Source organism: Tupaia chinensis, unplaced genomic scaffold, assembly GCF_000334495.1.
Source record: "Tupaia chinensis unplaced genomic scaffold, TupChi_1.0 Scaffold000075_1, whole genome shotgun sequence".
Lineage (NCBI taxonomy): Eukaryota > Metazoa > Chordata > Mammalia > Scandentia > Tupaiidae > Tupaia > Tupaia belangeri.
Genome location: NW_006159535.1, coordinates 1049206 through 1059085, shown reverse-complemented (window position 1 = coordinate 1059085; position 9880 = coordinate 1049206). Strand labels below are relative to the sequence as shown.

Genomic DNA, 9880 nt, shown 5'->3' with positions numbered 1-9880 from the left:
TGTATTTCTGTCTCTCTAGCAAGCCCATGCACCCTCTAGCAAAAGCCACTCCAAAAAGAAAGAACGAAAGTGACAGATTTGAATCCACAGAGTCTGACTCCAGAGTCTGAATTCTTAACCACTCTGTGCTCAAGCAGAGGCTTGTTGACTCATGGCTGGAGTAGGGTGGGGTACAGGGTGTCATAGGGGATCAAACACTGGACAGGATGACTAATCTCCATGAGACCAATAGCTACATTATTGAATTACTGCTGTGTGTCAGGCACTGGACTAAGGATTTCACATACATTAAAAGAGATAATCCCGTAAAGCACCTGGCCTAGCGTAGCGTACATTCTAAATACTGTACTCAATTTATGATTAGCTGTTATGATCATCTTTAATCCCCCAGCGGCTACATTAAATGGGTATTGTTGTATCTACTTTGCTAATGGAGACACTCAGGTCGAGTGATTGGGTAAATCGCCCAAGGTCAGCTAGCAGCAAGGGCTAAAGACGCGGTGTGAACACACATCTACCCGCAGGGTCTGTGGCCCTGTCCTTCTGCTAGAACCTCTCCTACTGGAGCATCCATGACCTAGTTCCATACAGGGGTGGGGGGTGATGATAAGTTTAACTTTAAAAAACAAACAAAACAACTAGGCACCCAGTGGTATGGTGGTTAAGGCAGCTGGATCCCACATGGCCAACTATGCAGTTTGAGTCCTAACCTAGCAGCTTGAGAAACATGCTTGGCATGTGTGCGTGCGTGCCCAAAATCCTGAGAGGAGGGAGAGAGGAGAAGGGATTCAAGCGTGACCTTTCCCCATGGGGTTACTTTCTTATTTCTTTCTCTTTCTCACTCTCCATTGAGCAAATTGAGGGGAAAAACATAGAAAAAAAAAACCTATACAAATTTATTATAGATAAATCGTACAAATGTGAAGAATATTAACCATTTGAAATTAAATCTTAAATAATATATGGTGAGCAGGTGGCACAGAGGTTAGGGGGCTGGATCCCACATTGCCGACTGTGCTACTCTAATTCTGGACTGGGAAGCTTGAAAATCAAACTAGGTGGTGTGTGTGTGCGCCCAAAATCCTGAGAGGAGAAGGAAGAAGAGATTGTAGTATGGCCATCCCTGAAAAGGTGATCTCTCGCTTTCTTTTTCCCTCTAGCAAACACATACACCTTATAGCAAAAAATAAACAAAAAATCAACCAAAAAACTATATATATAATGTATATATGCGTATAAATACATATATACACATATATATGTACATATCAGAAGTGTAGTGAAGTTAGATTGACTTTTGTTATTTCACTCTCAAACCCACTTATTTAACAACTAAAGATCATTTCCCTGGCTATTACCTTCACAGAGTCTGCCCGGAAACTCCCAGATGCCAATCAGTGAAGAGAAACTCAAAACCAGAGCGGTGAGGGTGAGTTCACGTCAAATGTCCGTCAAAGATCAGAAGTGAATAAAAACCAAAGGGTCTAGAGTTTACAAGCCCTTGAGGAAACAGGACTTGAGACCACAACTCCTACTCAGGGGAGAACTGTCACTGAGCTCTCAGGAAAGGCTGCCCTGTGAGGTAGGGAGAGGAAAACACAACTAGAGACACGCGTGGAATCAGGGTAATAGGTGGTGATGAAAATAACCGAGTTTGCAGAAATAGTAATTAACATGGCTTATTCTGAACATGACTTTGAGTGAGCAGGCCCAGAGAAGCACGAAAGTGCTTCCCAGGGTGCTCAGATGCAGCTCTTTTGCTCGGTTCTGAGAGTAGGAGACAAAAGTTGTGAATCAGCGTTAAGGAGTCTCTTGATTGGCCTGGCCTCAAAAAGTGGAACATTTGGAAGTAGGGGCTTGTAGGTTATAGGTGGGCTTAAAAATTCTTAGGTTAGTAATTGGTTGAACATGCAAGTCTGCCTAAAAGAGACTTGAAGTCACAAGATAAAAAGTGTCTGAATTTGGGACCAGCAGTTGGTGTAATGGCTATGTCACTGGACTCCCATGTAGTCAGCCACAGTTCGAGTCCTGGACCCAGTGGCTTAAACTCACACCAGGCGTGTGTGTGTGCATGCCCAAGATCCCGAGAGGAGAATGGAGGAGAAGGGATTGCGGAGTGGCCATCCCCCCTGGGGGCGGGGGGGGAGGGTCATTCCTTGCTTTCTGTCTCTCCGTCTCTCTCTGTCTTCCTGGTGAGCGCATGTGCCCTATAGCAAAAACCTCTCCAAAAAAAAAAGTGTTTGAATTTAACCTGACTGATATTTATCTGGTGATGCTATGTCAGAAGCAAGGAGCTGCCCACAATCCCACAATCCTTAGACCAAAGTAGTCTGTTACAATAAGATTAGTGACTGTAGGGGCCAGCAAGTGGCATGGTGGTTAAGGCACATGGCTGATCGCGGTTCGAGTCCTGGATTTAGTGGCTTGAAAATGATGCCCGGTTCATGTGTGTGCATGTCCAAAATTCCAGGAGGAGAAGGGATTGCTGTATAGCCATCCCCCCAGAGGGTGATTTCTCACTTTCCATCTCTCTGTTTCTGGTGAGCGTTCTCGCATTATGGCAAAAACCTAGAAAAAAATAAGAGAAAACATACTGGACATGCATAGAGCACGTGTATGTGAGACTAAAATCCTGAAAGTGGAGAGAAATGGAGAAAAAATTGTGAAGTAACCATCTCACATTGGGGGAAGTTTTTTTCACTTTCCCTCTCTGTCTCTCTACAATGAGACCATTTTTTTTTTTTTTAAAGAAGAAAAGAACAAGAAAAGAAAAAAGATTTATAAAAATTGCAGATGGGATCTGGCAGAGGCGTGGTGGTTAAAGTACTTGTCTCTCACATGGATAAGCACTGTTCGAGTCCTGGACCTGGCAACTTAACTTTCTCACTTTCCTTTTCTCTCTCTCTGATCAAATTAAAAAATAGTAATAACAGGGGCCAGAAGCTGGAATAGTGGTTAAGGTGCTGGACTGCCACATGGCTAATTGCAGTTAAGTCCCCAATCCGGCAGCTTAAAACTCATGCTGGGTGTGGGCATCTGTGCCCAAAATCCATAGAGGAGAATGAAGAAGAGATCGCAGCATGGTCATCCCCTGAGGATTATTTCTCACTTTCTCTGTCTCTCTGGCAAACCCACATGCCCTATAGCTACAATCTCTCAAAATAATAATAATAAGTTAAATAACATAAATAAACAGTTCTTTAAAAATAGATGGCAGATATATTTTAGTGTCTTTCCCTCCTCTGAAAATTCAACTCTCTCATTTCTAGCAGCTTCTGGTCTCTCTCCAGTCCCTTCAAATAGGTATTAATATATTTTTTCCAGGGCTTAAAATCATTAACTGGGAGAGGGTTGGTCCAATGGGAACTACTCCACCATTACAACAGTACTTGATAATTTAAAAGTTATAATCATTATGGTTTCTCTGTCTTTCAAATTCGAGTCCTTGAGACCATTTACATTTACCAATTTGTGTGATGAATATAAGTAGAAGACATGAACTCTTAGACAAGCTTCCATTAGCAGTCATTTATTCTCTGGGAATGGAATCAGAAGTATTGCTTCCCCCTATTTCTGTTCTGAATTGCAAGACTGTTCTCTGTTCTGACAAGGTATTCTGTCAAAGCAGTCAAGTGCAAACTCTTCCAGCTGTGAGTCATCCTTCTCATCAAAAGCTCATAAGGTAGCTTACTGATTTTTCACCATTTGTTAGAAAAAAGAATTTTACAGCTTCTTCCAGAACAGCTCTGAGTTTCTTTTGTTTGTTTTGTTTTTGCTATAAGGTGCGTGCACTTGCTGGAGAAGGAGAGAGAGAGAAAGAAAGATAAAAAAAAAAACGAGAAATCACTCTCCGGGGAATAGCCACAGTCCTCTATTCTCCTCTCAGGATTTTTAGCATGTGTGCGAACGTGTCTGGCAACTCGAAAAAACACCTCACGGTCAGCCATGTGGGATCTAGCTGCCTTAACCACCATGCCACTGGCGGGCAGAGCTCTGTGTTGTTGTTTGTTTTTCTTTTTAAAGTCAGGGTCTCATTGAGTCAAAATCCTCCTGCCTCGGCCTCCCGAGGTGCTGAAACAACATCCCAAGATGCATCCCAGCAGGTCTTGCCATGTTGGCCAGACCTGTCTTGAGTTTTCAATCCTTCCGCCTCAGCCTCCTTACTTGCGAAGGTCATAGGCACGTGCCACTGTACCTGGCCTTTAGGTTGGACTGGGAATCAAACCTGGGCCTCCTATGTGGTCCCAGCCTGTGGGGCACAGTGTCTTAGCAGTGCATCCCACTGCCACTGGGTCAGAACAGCTCTTTTTCTTTTTCATATGTTGGGCTGCTGAATATGATTTTGTTTAAAAGAAATTTTCAACCACTTTCATGAAAGTTTATACATTCTAGTCTAGATCATCTCTCAGAATCTCTAAAATGAAATCATTTAATATATTTTAGTTTGCTTGACTATGGAAGAGTGGTGGCTGTGTATAAAATTGATTGTGGGCATCAAAATCCCCAAGCCTGAGCGAGCTCCTTCGAAGTGCTGCCTGTGTAATCAGACAAACAGAAGCAATCAGTAAAATTCTCCTCTGCTTTTATTGCTGTTTGAACTTGTGTGAGAATCCAGAACTTTATTATTATTTTGTCATCATTATTCCTAGTCTGTACTATTCGATGTTTTCATAATAGAAATGAAACTAAAAGACAAAGACTGGTGTCGGGAAATGTGTGCTGTTTATAACAAATGTTACGAAGTTCAAAGGGGTATGTGGGTTACCTTGTACTGAGACTCTGATGATAGTTCAGACCTGTAACCATGCTAATCTAGAACAAGACACATTTGTAGAAGACTGCCATTGTTTAAGGGCTTATGCAATCATTTATCTGATTTGTAAGTTTCAGAAATAGACATCTGGTTATTCCTGTTTATCCAGAAGTGGGAGGTGAGACTTTTCTTGTGTGTGTGTTTGGGGGTGGGGGGGACTTTTCATTTTAATGGTGGCATGGAACTCACTAATAATTGGCTATCATCTTTTTAAAAAACAAGAATTCTTTATTTAGTTTTATTATTATTTTTTGTTATTTCAAAATTTTGCTATAGGGCACATGCACTCACCAGAGAAAGAGAGAAAGTAAGCCACCAGGTCTGAAACTTGAACCGTGGTCCACCATGTGGGAGTCCAGCGCCTTAACCACCACACCACCTGCTGGCTCCATCTGCTATCATCTTAATCAAAGGAAATAAATAGGATAATAAACATTTTCTTAAAGCTTTCCTTGAACTAAGATGCTGTTTATATTGAAAAACAAAACAAACTGACATAGGTCAATTTGTTCTGTCCTTGGTGTGCTTACTAATTTGCTGAATGACCTCTGAAGATTTTTAATGATAAAGGAAAGGACTAGGTGCTCTTTTTAGTGTGTTAACTGAGAAAACAATGTCTACTCCTTTGGGCTGTAAATTAAAACTACTCTTAATATAATACCTGACCTAAAGTGAGGGCATACTGCCCCTCCTACACTGTTAGCTTTCTGGAGACATAGGTTGTGTCATGTCTCTTGGTCTTTGTAAATCTGTCAGTGCCTAACACATGGCCTTGCATTTTATCAGCCAATGTTTACTAAACAAATTTCTAGCGAAGAAATCCATCTGTGCCTAGTAAACTTTTGTAAAGTAAAGTTGTTCAAGCAGCAGGAGAAACTCAGGAGCAAATAGTCCTTCCTGACTCTTCCTCTCCAGGCTCAGACCTAGTTGGCGATGGTGGTATGGCTAAACACACCAAGGTCGGCCTCATGGGTATATCCAGGTTTGCTATGGGGCCTCCCTCAGGAAAATGGTGAAGAAAACTGAAATCAGCATGCCAAGTACACTTGCTCCTTCTGTGACAAAATCAACATGAAGAGACGGGCTGTGGGGATCTGGCACTGTGGTTCCTGCATGAAAAGGGTAGCCGGTGGTGCCTGGACCTGCACCACCACCTCAACTGTCACAGTAAAGTCCACCATCAGAAGACTGAAGGAACTGAAAGACCAGTAGAAGCCCCACAGATGTTTGGAATATCACTAGCCTACATTAAATGGGTTAATTTAGGGGATCAGCAGTTGGTGTAATGGCTATGTCACTGGACTCCCATGTAGCCTAACACGGTTCCAGTACTGGACCCAGAGGCTTAAACTCATGCCAGGCATGTGTGCATGCATGCCCAAGATCCCAAGAGGAGAATGGAGGAGAAGGGATTGTGTCATGACCATCCCCCAGGGGGTGATTTCTCGCTTTCTGTCTCTCTCTTGTCTTTCTGGTGAGTGCACATGCCCTATAGCAAAAAAATTCTCAGGAAAAAAAAAGGGTTAATTTATGTAACAACAACAAAAAAATGGTCTTACTATTATTAGCATTGCTAATTTTATTTCTATTACTACTAGGGACTGAAAGTTTGTGTCCTCCCAGAATTCATATGGTGATGCTGAATGCCCAATGTGGCAGTATTGGTGATAGGGTCTTTGGGAGGTAGTTAGGTTAGATAAGGTCATGAATGTGGAGCCCATAGGATGTGTTGGCGCCCTTCTTTATAAGAAGAGGAAGACTGGTCCCCAGCCTGAGGTACGGATGTGGAGACCTCAGGAGGACTGAGGACATGTGGGCATTCTAGGGCAGATCAGACATTTTGTAGGGATGCCTGAAATAAATACTGACCATCTTGATGAGAAATAGTTCAACTCCTGGCAGAAATGTGTATGCCTATTGATGAAAATGACAATAAAATTGGGGTTGAAACCAAGAAGAATTGCCATCTGAATGAAAATATTGAGAAAGAATTATTGCATTGAGCTTTTATTGTCTTCTAAGTCAACCCTGAGAAAAAGCTCCTGCTCCAACAGATCAGATGCTACCATGACCTTTCCGGGTTGTTGTAGTCATCCACTAAGTAACCCGGATGAACGTGAAGAGAAAGATGCCATTGGAGAAAAATGAGCAGCACAGAGGTATTTACAAGCTGAGTTAGAAATTCCCATGGAAGAGGTTCTGCCAGAAGAAATGATCTAACACGAATGTACTACAAAGCTCAGTGTGATGGTATCTGGGGTGAACATGAAATTGATTATATCTTGTTTGTGAAGAAGAGCATAACTTTTAATCCAGATCCTGGTGAGACGAAAAGCTACTGTTATGTGTCAAAGGAAGAACTCCAGGAACTTCTGAAAAAAGCAGTCCATGGGGACCAGCAGGTGCTGTGGTGGTTAAGGTGCTGGACACTTCCGCATGGCCAACCCTGGTTCGAGCCCCGGACCTGATGGCTTGCTTTCTCACTTCCTCTTTCTCTCTGGTCAAATTAAAATAAATTAGTGAATAAATGAAATTAAATAAATCTTTAAAAAAAAAAAAAAGCCCATGGTGAAATTAAGCTAACTCCATGTTAAAATTATTGCAGATGGGACCAGCAGTTAGCGTAATGGCTATGTCGCTGGACTCCCACGTAGTTGACCGCAGTTTGTGGTGGCTTAGAACTCACACCGGGCGCGTGTGCATGTGTGCCCAAAATCCCGAGAGGAGAATGGAGGAGAAGGGATTGCGGAGTGACCATCCCCCCTGGGAGTGATTTCTCGTTTTCTGTCTCTCTGTCTCTCTCTGTCTGTCTGGTAAGCGCACGCGCCCTATAGCAAAAACCTCTCCAAAAAAAAAAAAAAAAGATGTTAGACTCCCACATGGCTGACTGAGGTTTGAGTCCCGAACCTGGTGGCTTGCTTTCTCACTTTCCGTATCTCTCTGTCTCTCTCCGATCAAAACTAGAAAATAATAATAAATAAAGTTAATACATTAAAAAAATTATTGCAGATAATTTTCTGTTTAAGTGGTGGGATTATTTAAATCAGTTTGTTGACCATGAAAAGATGTATAGAATATGAGAATATAGATGAGTGATTACTGAAAATTTTCTCTACTTAGTAGATTTGGAATGTTTTTTGTTTTAAATTTGGTTCCTTTGGGAGAACTTTCATATGATACATTCGTACTTTACAATGTTGGTGTAGAAAAAAAGACGGACTCGGGACCAGCAGGTGGCGTGGTGGTTAAGGTGCTGGACATTCCCACATGGCCGACCACGCTTCGAGTCCTGGACATGGAGGCTTGCTTTCTCACTTATCCTCTCTCTCTTCCTCTCTCTGTCTGTGTCTCTCTCTGGTCAAATTAAAAGAAATGAATGAATAATAAAATTAATTCTTTTTTTTTTTTTAAAGACGGACTTGTAATTTTGGATTATATATTCCATATATATGTGCTACTCTTTGTAAAAGACATTTATGAGAAATATTGTAAAGTGGGAGAGAATATAAATTTAACCTGTCCAAAACCTCTAGCTGTGACAAATTTGAACAAATAAATGAAGTTTTTCAGTTAAAAAAAAAAAGGCAGCATAAGACCAGAGCCCCCTCCCCATCTCCTTTCTTCCATCTGAGGATACAGCAAGAAGAAAGCTATCGGGACCAGCAGGTGGAGTGGTGGTTAAGACGCTGGTCACTCCCACATGGGCGGATATGGTTTGAGTCTCGGACCTGGTGGCTCTCTCTCTCTCTGTCTCTGTCTCTCATCAAATTAAAATAAATTAATAAGTAAATAAAATAAATGTTAAAAAAAAAGAAGAAAGCTATCTATAAGCCAGGAAGAGGACCCCCGGGAGGCTATTAAGGTCAGAACTTGCCTTCTGACTTCTGGAACTGAGAAATCCATCACTATTATTTAAACCACCTGGTTTATGGCATTTTGTTAAAGCAGCCTGAACTGACTGACATGACTTTAATACCATAATTTAAGCCCTAAGTGCCACATTTTAGCTATTTTATTAAAACCATCTCTTGGAGCCAGCAGTTAGTGTAATGGCTGTGCGCTGAACTCCCATTGTAGTCGATCACTGTTCCAGTCCCGGACCCGGTGGCTTAAACTCATGCCGAATGCATGTGCGTGCATGCCCAAGATCCCGAGAGGAGAATGGAGAAGAAGGGATTGTGGCGTGGCCATCCCCCCTGGGGGGTGATTTCTCACTTTCTTTCTCTGTCTTTCTGGTGAGCACACGGGCCCTATAGCAAAAACCTCTCAAAAACAAAAACAAAAACCTCTATTGTCTTCAGTTTCCTAAATTATAAAATGAAGGAAATGTGTTCAAGTGATACTTGCTAATACAAAATGGATCATTAGAAACACCATTTTTAACTTATAAGGCAGCCCCAAATTGTTACCCGAAGTCATCAGCAAATTTGCAGTCCTATCAGGGGTATACGAGGATTTTCTGCATCCATTCCTCACTAACATGGGCAGTCAAACCATTTTAAAATTTTTGCCAAACTGGTAGGTATGAAATTGTATCTCACTGGTTTTAACTTATATTTCCCTGATCATTAATGAGTCTGAAAATTCTCCATATGCTTTTTCTTATTATTTTCTTTCTAATGTTTATTGGCCATCTAGGCTTCCCCATCTGTGAAGTATCTATTCGTATAATTTGACTTCTTTCTGGTTGGTTTGTCTTTCTCTCATGGATCAGCTGGGACGCCTCTGTCTTCTAGCAGATTCTCATATTTACATGGGCGTGTTTCTAGTGTCTGTTTTCTGGTGAGTTCATTGTATACTCATTGCATGTTAAAGAACTGTTCAGCTAAAAATCTATCTTCAAAGAATTGTTCACCTACCCAAGTTACAAGAAATTCCTGTGAATACTGTTACCACTGAGACTTAGTTGGCCGCCAGGGGGAGCCCAGAGCAGCCCCTGAGAACGCTAACAAGAGTCCAGCACAAACACGGTAGGGGAACTCCGTTGTACCCACGTGGAGATACCGGGGCTTTCATGCATGTTTGCAGTTTGTCACATCTTCCCCTCTCATATGTCGTGCATTTCAT

At 41.9% G+C, this 9880-nt stretch overlaps 1 pseudogene; it reads left to right on the top strand.

The window, feature by feature from the left end:
* Window positions 1-6628: 6628 nt before the first annotated feature.
* LOC102471060 (isopentenyl-diphosphate Delta-isomerase 1-like) lies at window positions 6629-7893 on the top strand (annotated as a pseudogene).
* Window positions 7894-9880: the final 1987 nt, after the last annotated feature.